Raw genomic sequence first — 13,578 nt, 5'->3', positions numbered from 1 at the left:
AAAAAGCCCATAATAATCGTTTTTTTTAGTGTTCGTGTAAACGCGCTCATTAGCAACAGTGATGAAAAAGGCACAGCTCTATATCAACTCCATAAACCGTGAAACTTGATTGATAGCGGCTGCTTTTAGAGCCTTCATGCAAAGAACTCAATTAGGATTAAAAACAACAAATATCGAGGAATTAAAAAAAGAGTTCATTCAGATTAAAGACAGTGAAAAGTTACACAAACTACTCTTATCAAATCCATATACCATAAAAAAACTCGATTGAGAGCTCAGGTTTCTATTAGATCATTCGCCAAACTCAACCTGCTTACAGTACATTTGGAACACACATCAGCAAAGATGGGACATGTGATGTTTGATGTATTTCATAGGAGGTGAACATGAGGGAACATGCCTGTTACTGCTGAGAAGGTAAATGCTGTGCTTCTCACTCCCTCAAACACAGTGAAGAGATTAAAAGAGTATTTTGTCCCAGCAGTGAGAGATGAGACTGTGTGTGTCACTGTGGTCCCTGCATCTGATCCAGTGATGCTGGTCTCTGCTCCATTGCTGATTATCAGTATGTAATTGTAGTCATTGTTGTTGTTGACTTTGGTCCACTCCAGCTCTAGTTGATTCTCAGAGAGGGTTGCCACATTCACCAGAGTAACATCAGGGGGAACTACAGGGGGCAGGAAGGGCAATTATCAACATTAGGAAAATAGTGTTAATGGTGATCATATCATAAAATATATATTTCCGATGTTTTGATTTTGAAGATTATGTCAGTGACAAAAAATATCTTTTAAAAGGAGTCAACTTACTTGTAACGTCTGAAAACTGAAATCCTGTGCTTCTTACTCCCTCAAACAGAGTAAAGAGGGTGAAGGAGTATTTTGTCCCAGGAAGTAGTGATGAGACTGTGTGTGTCACTGTGGTCCCTGCATCTGATCCAGTGATGCTGGTCTCTGCTCCATTGCTGTCTCTCAGTATGTAAGTATAATTATTGTTGTTGTTGACTTTAGTCCACTCCAGCTCTAGCTGAGTCTTAGAGCGAGTGACCACAGTTACCTTAATAACATCAGGAGGAACTAACGGGGGCAGGGAAGACAATGATCAACATTAAGACAAGTTTAAATGATCCATCAATTATAAAATGAACAATTCCTATTCCAATTTCTATACAAAGATGATGTCATTGAGGTGAACTTGAATCAGGAGGGAACTTACCTGTAACATCTGACAACTGGAATCCTGTGCTTCTCACTCCTTCAAACACAGTGAAGAGAGTGAACAAATAGTTTGATCCAGCAGAGAGAGAGGACAATTTGTGTTTCACTGTGGTCCCTGCATCTGATCCAGTGATGCTGGTCTCTACTTCATTGCTGTCTCTCAGTATGTAATTATGACCGCCGCTAGCATAGCTAGCGAAGCGGTCATATAGTTGTTGTCAAAGTTTTTTTTTTTTTTTTTTTTTTTTTTTTTTTTTTTTTTCCGTCATCGGTTCTGAATTTTTGGTCAACGATTCCCGGGACACCGTAACACCGGGGCACATGAAACTTGGTGGGCATGTAGCCCCAGTAGACTTTTACGGAAAAATTTCGTTTCGTCCCCGGGGGTCACTCCCCCCCCGCGCTGGCCCCGCCCGAAGCCCAAAAATTGCAGTTTTTCCTACATAACTACCTGAACCGTGGCACCGAGGATGACAAATTTTTTATGGTATGTTGGTCTCAAGAGCTCGGATCAACTTAGCTTATAACCAGTCATTTGTGAATTGCACCCCCATGGTAAAAATTGAAAATGTAATGTAATATTGCTTTAATTGCCCCTATCTTCAGATGAGATGCTATGAACTGCACCAAATTTCATGTGTATGATTAACCTGACACCCTCTGGGAGTATGCCAAGTTTTGTGGACTTTCATCCATGGGGGGCTATAATAAATGTATTTATGTGTGCATTTAGTGAATGGTCCCTCAACGTGGCTGCTCTACACTGAAGCCTAGAATGGCCCCATGGCCCCATGTAGCTGTGTCACTGGCACCCCCGTGGCTACCCTGTGCTTACCAAATAAAACAATTATGTATTTATTACGATTTTATATGAGAACGTCAAAAGCAGAACTAATGCAACCACGTTCAAACACTGCAGCCTGCTGCCACTGGTGTGTGGCGCTGGCGCTGCTCAGTGAATGATAGATCAGACCAGAGAGAAGAAGACAAACGAAGAAGATGGAGTTGTGATTTCTCAGTTCCGAATGGCGGCCATATTGGAATTTTCTTTACTGTCGCTAGTTTCACACTACTTGATTTCTCATGTTGCAGTAAGCTAAACGATTTCATCTCTTACGTGACTTGTTGTTCTTGCAGGTAACTGTGTAACCGTCTGACTGATAAAGAAGTTGTTAAATGTCTTTACGTTTAGAAACATAATCAAAAAAAATTCATCCAAGCAGATGCGAATAGCCTACAATGTCAGTACTCAAACCACCAGTAGCAGGCTTAGGACTAGGTAAGTAAAACATCTCTTCTCTATATCTCTACTATTTTCATTTTAAAAACTGTATGTAAAGCGTAATTCTAGCCAACACCTGTTTCCAAAATGTATTTATAGAGTCTGTACATGTGGTCCCTAGCTTGGTTTGCCCGAAAATTAAGTGGAAATATCCTTTAGAAGTGTTTACTTTAGGCGCTAGTTAGCATGTAACAGCATCTGAATTAATGAACTGGCATGGTGCATTTATACCTGACGATCTCTTTCAAGTAATTTAAATAAAAAACGGACATCATGGTTAGTATTTATAGAGTCTGTACATGTGGTCCCTAGCTTGGTTTGTCTGAAAATTAAGTGGAAATATCCTTTAGTAGTGTTTGTACTCTAGGCGCCAGTTAGCATGTAACAGCATGTGAATGAATGAACCACTAGCATGGTGCATTTATACCTGACGATCTCTTTCAAGTTATTTGAATAAAAAACTGACATCATGGTTAGTATTTATAGAGTCTGTACATGTGGTCCCTTGCTTGGTTTGTCTGAAAATTAAGTGGAAATATCCTTTAGAAGTGTTTGTACTTTAGGCGCTAGTTAGCGTGCCAGGTGTCATACCATTGCAGTAATCATCTCACTAAACACGTCTTTTCATATCCAATCTGTTCAACAGAGTTTGCCAGTCAGACCACTACACCTTTGCCAGCACCACCACCCAGCAAGCTTCATCAACTCCAGCCATGCCGGTAAATACAGTGCCTATTGACAGCCTACACACCCCTGTTCAAATGCCAGTAGCTTTGTCCATTGTTAAATCCCCGTTGTTCTTAAATGTGTTATTGTGTTTCGGAAAGGTATTGCATTACATTACTCTTCACCTTTTGCTTTTGTAGTAGAAAACATGTTGATGGTAGTGAAAAGGTAGTAAATTCAGCTCAATTTTTTTTGTATGAACCCTGCCATTGCAGTAATCATCTCACTAAATACGCCTTTTCATTTCTAATCTGTTCAACAGAGTTTACCAATCAGACCTACACCTCTGTCAAATTCGCTCACAACGCTGCCAGTAACACCCCAGCAAGGTAGAACTGCATTTTCATTAATCTGGCACCAATATCAAGGGAGAAACAAGCCATGAATGTCTGTCACAACTTCTTTGCATCTTTACTTTCCTTACATCTGAAGAGTGTGTTACATATATCATTATTAAAAATAATTTTAATAAATTGTTTAAGCATGTACAATAAATAAAGCATGTAAATGAGCATGTAAAATAAATAAACAAAAGCAAGTAAAATAAATAAATAAACAAAATGTATTGAACCTAATAGGCTACTATGTGTGGTGAGTCTGTGTGATAGTTGCTGAGGATAAATGTTTTTATATTGGATTATTAAATTACAGAATACATTTATAGGTTTCTCATCAGCAGGCACTGTCTTCACCTTAGTAAATTTGGTAACTTTGGTAAGTCCTGTAAATAATTGTAAATTGTTCTGATTGAGGGCAAATGGAAAGTGTTATAATGTATTATTGCTATTTTAGTGCATCATTTTCATTATTATGGCCATAAATAAGGCCAATTAGAAGCTGGTGGGTAGTAAGCGGCAAAAGGGTGGCCCTTTATCTGGAGCCGCTTCTGAGCCGCCGCTGGACAGCCAGAGAACTGATGAGCAAAACTCCAGCGGGCCACTGGTGGTTACCGCCGTTGGACCGCCAACTCTGCCGCTGGTTTGTAACAGTAACTTTAGCATTGCCCATTAAATGATTGCAAAATATTTATTGAGGTGAGTTTAACAAGTGTAATTTCATTGGCATATAATTCAGGCCTATAGTAGATGGCTAAATGGCTACAGTAGAAGGATACACGAAAAGCCCAAACTACCAAAATCTTCATATTTTATTACCACAGTTTCTATCTATAGGCCTCTCTTATTTGGTATACTGACTAGACATTATTGAACAAACATAGGTTATTCATCTGTATTTCAGTATCTCAGTAGCCTAGGTTAAAGTATTTTTTAGATACCTCCCTGAAATTACTTTTTGCAGGTTGTGTTCTATATCTGTCTTCTATACGTTCTGACGTTACTGTTAAAATGGCGTAACTGTTAAATTCCAATATAGTGAGTAGGCTATTGGCAAAACCGATTGGCATTTTTATGTTGAGCCGGCAGGGGGCTCAGTTTAAAAAGTAACTAAGTTCGCACACACACATCAACAGATTCACACGCACAGATAAACACACTTCCACGGATTCCACACACACACACACACACATGCGCACACATGCACATTCACACACACAGACAGACACACACACATCTTTATACAAGCAAACTCACACATGCACACACTCATGTACACATGAGCTGCAAGAGTAGGAGAAATACATACAGTATATTGCACAAATCGGAGATAAGGCAGGTTTAGACTTGCTGCAGACAACGCGTTCGTGTTCGTATCATGACTGCCTCGCGTATTTTGCGGTCGTTTGGTGCGTCGGTCGTGCACGTCGTCGCAAGCGAACATGACGCGTCCGCGAGATGCAATACTGATAAGAAAGTAGGGGGCGATCACTACAAAAAAAGGTGACTGCAAGATGCATTATCGACATCGAAGCTGGGGGCAATCATGAGAGTAAACAATGGCACATGGCCACATCCACATCTGATGTTACTATTCTCCCCCTAGTGAAGACCTCCAGTAGGGTGCGTAATGCTGCAGCGAGTCTGTACACCGGACACAGCAGGTCGCACACGGGCGCATATGCTTACGGTTGGTCTAACAGCAAGTATAATCCCAGCCATACAGGAAAGTTGACGAGCGTAATTCGTTTTGGAGAGAATGTGCAGAACTGAGCGGCGGTCATATTGTGTACCGCTATGCGGTGCATCTAGTTGTAGTCATTGTCGTCGTTGACTTTGGTCCACTCCAGCTCTAGCTGAGTCTCAGAGCGGGTGACAACATTTACACCAGTAACATCAGAGGGAACTAAAAGGGGGCAGGGACGGCAATTATCAACATTAAGAAAATATTGTCAATGATCATCAATTATAACATGAATATTTCTTTTTTTTATTTGGGGGTGATGTCAGTGAGGTGAAATTGAATCACGAGACAACTTACCTGTGACCTCTGAAAACTGAAATCCTATGCTGTTCACTCCCTCAAACACAGTGAAGAGAGTGAAAGAGTATTTTGTTCCAGCAGAGAGAGATGAGACTGTGTGTTTCACTGTGGTCTCTGCATCTGATCCAGTGATGCTGGTCTCTCCTCCACTGCTGTCTCTCAGTATGTAATTATAATTATTGTTATCATTGATTTTGGTCCACTCCAGATCTAGATGAGTCTCAGAACGGGTGACCACATTTACCAGAGTAACATCAGGAGGAACTGAATGGGGAAGCAGACATAAGCTCACATGATTTGAGGGTCACAAAAGATTTTAATTTCGGACATTTTGGATTACAAACAACATAAATATTGAGAAATGGAAAATGTAGGAGTTTGTTTACATTAAAGACAGTGATGAGTGGCACAAACTAGTCTTTATCCATATACCATGAAACAACGGTTACGTGTGTAACCATGGTTTTATGAGTTTTTGGATGACCGCTAGAGGCGGTGCCTTCAGCACATGGATGTCCATCACACGTACGTGCAGGTCGAGTAATAATATCAACAAAGTCACCTGTGACCTGGGTGACATCCTCAACGTGCACCAGCACAAAAGGCAGGACCACGCAGGAAGTGATCTCTTGGCAATCTTCTTGTGTACACTCTGAGTGACTCTGGTGGTCATCCGAAATTCATAGAACCGTGGTAGTTTCTCCTGACCGCCAGAGGCGATGCCTTCAGCACATGGATGACTAATACCAACAAGGTCATGAGAAGTGCCTACCTGTGCTTTTAGGGATGCTGTGACGAGATAGGGAGTATTGCTGGGTTCTGAGGGTTCTGAGACACCACATTTATCCTATAGAACCGTGTTAACGTGCAGCCTGATGCCCAGGAGGCTGCCCTGCAAATATAAGCGAGGGGGACACCTCTTAAAGACGCCCATGAGGTCGCCATGCCCCTTGTAGAGTGTGCTCGGATATGCCGAGGAGAGCTGCTATGCATGTACGAACATCAAATTGTCTCTGCTATCCACTTAGACAATATCTGCCTGGATAGCGCATGACCCCTTCTTGGACCCCAGTGGCAGACAAATAGTGCATCTGACTGGCCGAATGCCGTTGTTCTCGTGATGTAAACTTTGAGGGCACGCACTGGACACAACAGTTCTGCGTTCAGGCCCTGGCCGTCCTCCTGCGCAGAATCAAATGCCGCTAAGCTGAGGGGCTCACTGGTGAAGGCGAAGAGCACCCTTGAGGAAATGGGCAACCAGGGCATGAGAACCAATGGTTCTCCCTTCCACCCTGACATGCCTGGCAGCAACATACACCCTGATAGTGGAGGGAGTGAGTCCTTTATCAAAGAGTGATTGTAAAAACTGTAGTACAGTTGGTAGGGGGCAGTCCCTAAGCCTCGCACCTTTCAGAGAAAATGTTCCACCTGTTGGCATAGAGGGCGTTAGTGGAAGGCGTCTGCGAGCTATTAACAGTGTAGACCACAGCTGGCTCACAAAGCGCTAGCAGTGGGTCCGGCCCTTCAGAGGCCAAACCCAGAGCTACAGCTAAGCCAGTCCGGATGCAAGATCTGGCCGTCCAGCTGTGAAAACAGATCCCTCCTCATTGACAGACACTTGGTTCGGACCAGAGAGGGCAATGAGTTGACTCGTGAGAGGCAAAGAGGTCCACCTACGCCCTGCCAAATTGATCCCATATGGCTTGCACCACCATTGGGTGTGGTCTCCATTCCCCTGGGTCGGGGTTCCGACGGGACAAGAGGTCTGCGGAGCCTTGCAAATAGGTAGCCCTCAGGCTCGACAGGTGCTGATGGGCCCACTGCAAGAGCTGCTGTGCTATCCTCAAGCACGGCAGGGATCTGGTGCCCCCCTGGTGGTTGATATAATACACAACTGACACATTGTCGGTCCGTACCAGTACATGCCTGCCTGTCAGTACTGGGAGGAAGTGCCTTAGAGCAAACAGCACAGCCTGAAGCTCTAACACATTTATGTGCTGCTGACTCTGATGAGGGCTCCAAAGGCCCCGGATCGTGCGACCCTGCCACACAGCACCCCAACTTACCAGAGAAGCATCTGTGGTCACCACCTCTCTCCGGGAAGGGATAGCGCCAAGCGGAACTCCCTGGGTCAGGTATCTCCTGCTCCTCCAGGGACAGAGGAACCTTCTGCCGCTGGCGGTGACCCTCACCAACCTGTGTCTGTGCCGCACTGGATGGAGGCCAAGACTGTTCAGCCAAATTTGTCTGTTCAGCCGCAATCAGGGATCAGGGATGCAGCTGCTGTAAGCATACCCAGCAGGCGCTGGAATGTTGTCAGGGTCAGCGCCCTATCCCTTCTGAAGCCCCCAATGAGCTGGCGGATTCTGTCGACTCGCTGCTGGGAGGGAACAACCCTCATCGACTGAGAGTATAGTTGCATTCCCAAGAACACAACCTGCCTGTTCTTGAGGTTCACCCTGAGACCTAGGTCTGAAACATGTGCAATCAATGCCGCCACATCTGTGCGGGTCTGCACCTCTGACTGGGGGCAAATTAGCCGTCGTCCAGGTACGGTAAAATGCACATTCCACTGGCCTGCAGTGACACTAGAGCACCTGCTACGCACCTGGTGAATACACGGGGTGACAGGGCTAACCCAAAGGGTAGGACTCGAAACTGATATGCCTGGCCTTCGAAAGCAAAACGGGGGAACTGCCTGTGGCGTGACGCGATTTCGACATGGAAACACGCATCCTTGAGATTGATGGTGGCGTACCAATCGTTCCTTTGGACGCTGTGCAGAACCTCCTTGGTGAGCAGCATATGAAATCTCAGCGTCTTGAGATGTACATTTAACTGCCTCAGGTCCAAGATGGGCCGGAGCCCACCATCCCTTTTGGGAACTACGAAGTGGAGTAGAACCCACCTTCTCGTGTAACTGCGTCGAGTCTCTCGATGGCCCCTTTTTGCAGGAGGGTGTCCACCTCCTGACGCAGGGCTGGAGCCTTCCCTGGGTGGGTGACGATGGTGGTCTTGACCCCACGGAATCTCGCCAGTCGGCTTGAGAATTGAATGCTGTAACCCTGAGAGAGGGTGCCTTGTGTAGGCCGACGTGTGTAAGTGGAGGAGGACCGATGAAACCCATATGTATGTTGCGGCCCCTACTGGCTGACTGGGCCCTGCACAGGTGCTTCCACTGTTGGTGTCGGGGGCTTACGTCCAGCCGGGCTCTCCCGGCGAAGGCTCGCAAACTGCTGTCTCGCCTATAACACCTGAATACTACGTTCCAATGCCTGCTGTGCCGCCTGACCGAACAACTCCCCGGGTACCACAGGAAGAGAATGCAGCGCCCTTCTGCCTGGCTCTACCAGCGGGGATTGGGCCAACCAAATTTGACGGCGGGGCTTAAGTGTGCAACACCTGCCGGACTAACTGTTTGCAAGACCGCTAAGGGATCAGCAAGGGCGTGCACACCCTGTCTCAACAAGCCCCAGTGCGAAGACACACACACACTCTATGTGAGCGGGCGGCTGCAAGCGCTAACACAAGTAGCACCAAAACAATCACACAAGTCAGAATATATCCTCTCAGGTTGGAGCGAAAACACTCCTAAGAGAAAACAAACAATGTTAAAATGAAGAACTCTGTGCATCAATCCAAAATCGTCTGCTGTTTCAGGTGCTTCTCAGTAGGACTTTCAGGAGAATCAAGTAGGAAGGAGACTGGAGCACACTGATTTCACGTGCAGTCTTTTATTGTTGCAAACAAACTGACGTTTCGACACTATGTGTCTTCTTCAGAGAGAAAACAAATGATGTCTTCGGTGAAAGTGAACACACTGTCACAGCAATCACTATTTAAACGAATTAATCAATAACAAAACAGAACGAAAAAAAACTACCGAGTAGCCGTTTAACTTACTGGAGTTGTAACACAGGTAGCACCATTACAACACACTTAAGTCAGAGCGAAAACACTCTGAAGAGAAAACAAACTATGCCAGCAGTAGAGCGAGAGCCCACCACAGTAATTACTATTTTAACCGATCAATCAAATAACAATAACACAGAACGAAAATGCTACCGAGTAGCTGTTAACTTTCAAACCTAGAAGCTACTAGAAGAACACAGGCGAGTACACCTCGACTGGGCTGAATACTACAGCCCGTGCTGTAACGTGCGAAACCGCTCCAGCAACAGCTGCAGACCAAGCAAGAATGTAACAAAATGTTTATCTTACCCGGCTTTCAAATTTAGTCAAATGTAGGTGAATGCAGTTTCCCGGAGGGCGAAATAAGTTACAGCTCCGACCACGAAGGGTAGCAAAACTACACACGCTCAATTCAAACAACCTATTTCGCGAGAAGAGATCACTTCCTGGGTGCTCCTGGCTTTTGTGCTGGCGCACGTTGAGGATCGCACCCAGGTCATAGGTGACTTTGTTGATATTATTACTCGACATGCATGTACGTGTGATGAACATCCATGTGCTGAAGGCACCGCCTCTGGCGGTCAGGAGAAACTAAATAGAACTTGATTAAGAGCTCAGGTTATTATTTGATCAGTTGCAAAACTCAACTTCTATGGGCCAGGCCTTGAATTCCTTTCACACAAAAACTTTACTCGGCAAAGAAGAGACTTGATATATGATGTATTTCATAGGAAGTGAACATGAGTGAACATGCCTGTTACTGCTGAGAAGGTGAATGCTGTGCCTCTCACTGCTTCAAACACAGTGAAGAGAGTGAAAGAGTATTTTGTCCCAGAAGAGAGAGACGAGACTGTGTGTTTCACTGTGGTCCCCTCATCAGATCCAGTGATGCTGGTCTCTACTTCATTGCTGTCTCTCAGTATGTAATCGTAGTCATTGTTGTTGTTGACTTTGGTCCACTCCAGCTCTAGCTGAGTCTCAGAGCGGGTGACAACATTTACACCAGTAACATCAGAGGGAACTAAAAGGGGGCAGGGATGGCAATTATCAACATTAAGAAAATATTGTCAATGATCATCAATTATAACATGAATATTTCCTTATTTTTATTTGGGGATGATGTCATGTCAGTGAGGTGAAATTGAATCACGAGACAACTTACCTGTGACCTCTGAAAACTTAAATCCTGTGCTGTTCACTCCCTCAAACACAGTGAAGAGAGTGAAAGAGTACTTTATACCAGCAGAGAGAGACGAGACTGTGTGTTTCACTGTGGTCCCTGCATCTGATCCAGTGATGCTGGTCTCTGCTCCATTGTTGTCTCTCAGTATGTAATCATAGGTCTTGTCATTGTTGACTTTGCTCCACTCCAGCTCTAGATGACTCTCAGAGCGCGTCACCACATTTACCTGAGTAACATCAGAGGGAACTATGGGGGCAGGGAGGGGCAATTATCAATATTAAGAAAATATTGTTAATGATCATCAATCATAAAATAAACAAATCCTGTGTTTCTATACTGAGATGATGCCATTGAGGTCAAATTAAACCAAGAGGGAACTTACCCGTTACATCTGAAAATGTATATCCTGTGCTTCTCACTCCCTCAAACACAGTAAAGAGAGTGAAAGAGTATTTTGTCCCAGCAGAGAGAGACACAATTGTGTGTTTTACTCTGGTCCCCTCATCCGATCCAATGATACTGGCCTCTACTCCATTGCTGTTTCTCAGTATGTAAGTATAATTATTGCTGTTGTTGACTTTGGTCCACTCCAGCTCTAGGTGAGTCTCAGAGAGTGTGAACACATTTACCTGCATAACATCAGAGGGAGCTGAAGGGGAGAAAAACATAAACTCATGATGATTTTATGTCAGACGAAGAGAGAGAAATACATTCAGATTTCAGAAAGCGAGGGGAAATTTTGATACAAACTCTCTACATATTGAGGAATTGAAAATGGAACAAATGGTACAGTTATCAATTCTACATACAGTATTTAGGCAACATAGCACAAGAGAGACTGAGGCCTTAGTAGCAAATATCACCATGGCTGTGATGCATATTACTGCATCACAGCCATGGTGATGTCAGAGAGGTGAACAAAGAGGAAACTTACTTGTAACTTCTGAAAACTGAAGTCCTGTGCTCCTCACTCCCTCAAACACAGTGAAGAGAGTGAAAGAGTATTTTGTCCCAGCAGAGAGAGATGAGACCATGTGTTTGATTGTGGTCTCTGCATCTGATCCAGTGATGCTGGTCTCTACTTCAGTGCTGTCTCTCAGTACGTAATTGTAGTCATTGTTGTTGTTGACTTTGTTCCACTCCAGCTCTAGATGAGTCTCAGAACGGGTGACCACATTTACCTGAGTAACATCAGGAGGAACTGAATGGGGAAGCAGCCATGAGCTCATGATTTGATGGTCAAAACAAGAGAGAAAACTGAGAGTAGGTTTTCACAATGTAGAAGAAATGTTAGACCACAAACAGCACAGTAATGGGCCACAAAAGCACTCTTTAAGAAATCCACATACAGAAAAAACTTGATTGATAGCTCAGTTTTTTATTTTATTTCATCAATTGCCAAACTAACCTGCTTATATTTGGAACAGGCATCTATATGGGCCAGGCCTTTCATTCCTTTCACACAAAACCTTTGTTCAAACAAAGATGGGGCATGTGATGTTTGATGTGTTTCAAAGGAAGTGAACATGAGGAAACATGCCTGTTACTGCTGAGAAGATGAGTCCAGTGTTTCTCACTCCCTCAAACACAGTGAAGAGAGTGAAAGAGTATGTTGTCCCAGCAAGGAGAGTTAAGACTGTGTGCATCACTGTAGTCCCTGTGTCTGATCCAGTGATGCTGGTCTCTGCTCCATTGCTGTCTCTCAGCGTGTAAGTGTAGTTATTGTTGTTGTTGACTTTGTTCCACTCTAGCTCTAGATGAGTCTCAGAGCGGGTGACCACACTTACCAGAGAAACATCAAGAGGAACTAAAGGAGGCAGGGAGGGCAATTATCAACATTAAGAAAATAGTGTTAATGATCATGAATCATAAAGTGAACATTTCCTTTGTTTTCACACAGAAATGATATTAGTGAGGTAAATTTGAATCAGGAGGGAACTCACTTGTAATCTCTGAGAATGTATACCCTGTGCTTCTCACTCCCTCAAACACAGTGAAAAGAGTGTAAGAGTATTTTGTCCCAGCAGAGAGAGACGAGACTGTGTGTTTCACTGTGGTCCCTGCATCTGATTCAATGAGAATGGCCTCTGCTCCATTGCTGTCCCTCAGTATGTAAGTATAATTATTGTCGTTGTTGACTTTGGTCCACTCCAGTTCTAGGTGAGTCTCAGAGCGGTTTACTAAATTTATCTGAGTAACATCAGAGGGCACTGCAGGGGGGACAAACATAAACTCAGATGATTTCATGGTCACACCAAGAGAGATATTTGCATTCAGAATCACAGAATGGTATAAGTGTTGATACTAGCAACATAAATATTAATGATTTGAAAATTGAGAAGTTCAGTTACACAAACTACTGTTGTCAAATCCATATACGAGAGAGAGGCATTGGTAGTAAATATTGCCATGGCTGCAGTGCGTCGTAGGCACAAGGCCAGAGGCCGAGTAACAGGAGAACTGTAACTCAGAATGTAAGCATATTTTTTGTTGACTTTAGTGCACTCCAGCTCTAAGTGAGGGCCAGATGTACGTACATTTGCGAACACAGTGTTATCAGCACCTTGACCAACCCGCAGAAACTGTGTGCTATGATAGTTATGTTAACGTCGTATTTATCAAACTTGGACTTCATCAGGTAACCACATATCGCATTTAACACTTGCCTTCACAAGGAGGAAATATTTAGCCACAAAATGACGTGCTTTTAAATGAGCAGTTTTGGTACATACAGGGAAATACCTAATTAGGCTATTTTTTTTTATTTTCCTCCTCTTTTTACTCAAAACTTCACCTTTCCCATGATCCTGCTATGAATAAATTTGCATAAGACGGAAATGCACAATTTGACATTCTCAGCTCCTGCGACAGGCAAGTCT

The 13,578-nt window shown here is 44.0% G+C and overlaps 1 long non-coding RNA gene across 1 annotated transcript; it reads left to right on the top strand.

Annotated features, from left to right (window-relative positions):
- The first annotated feature begins 1,491 nt into the window (after positions 1 to 1,491).
- Positions 1,492 to 4,412, top strand: LOC134070673 (uncharacterized). Its single transcript, XR_009936950.1, has 3 exons — positions 1,492 to 2,496; positions 3,146 to 3,218; positions 3,488 to 4,412. It is a non-coding gene; the product is annotated as an uncharacterized LOC134070673 (long non-coding RNA).
- The last annotated feature ends 9,166 nt before the right edge of the window (positions 4,413 to 13,578 follow it).

Source organism: Sardina pilchardus, chromosome 22 (genome assembly GCF_963854185.1).
Source record: "Sardina pilchardus chromosome 22, fSarPil1.1, whole genome shotgun sequence".
NCBI lineage: Eukaryota > Metazoa > Chordata > Actinopteri > Clupeiformes > Clupeidae > Sardina > Sardina pilchardus.
The sequence above is the reverse complement of the archived record's forward strand: the minus strand, read 5'-3'. Positions and strand labels throughout refer to the sequence as shown.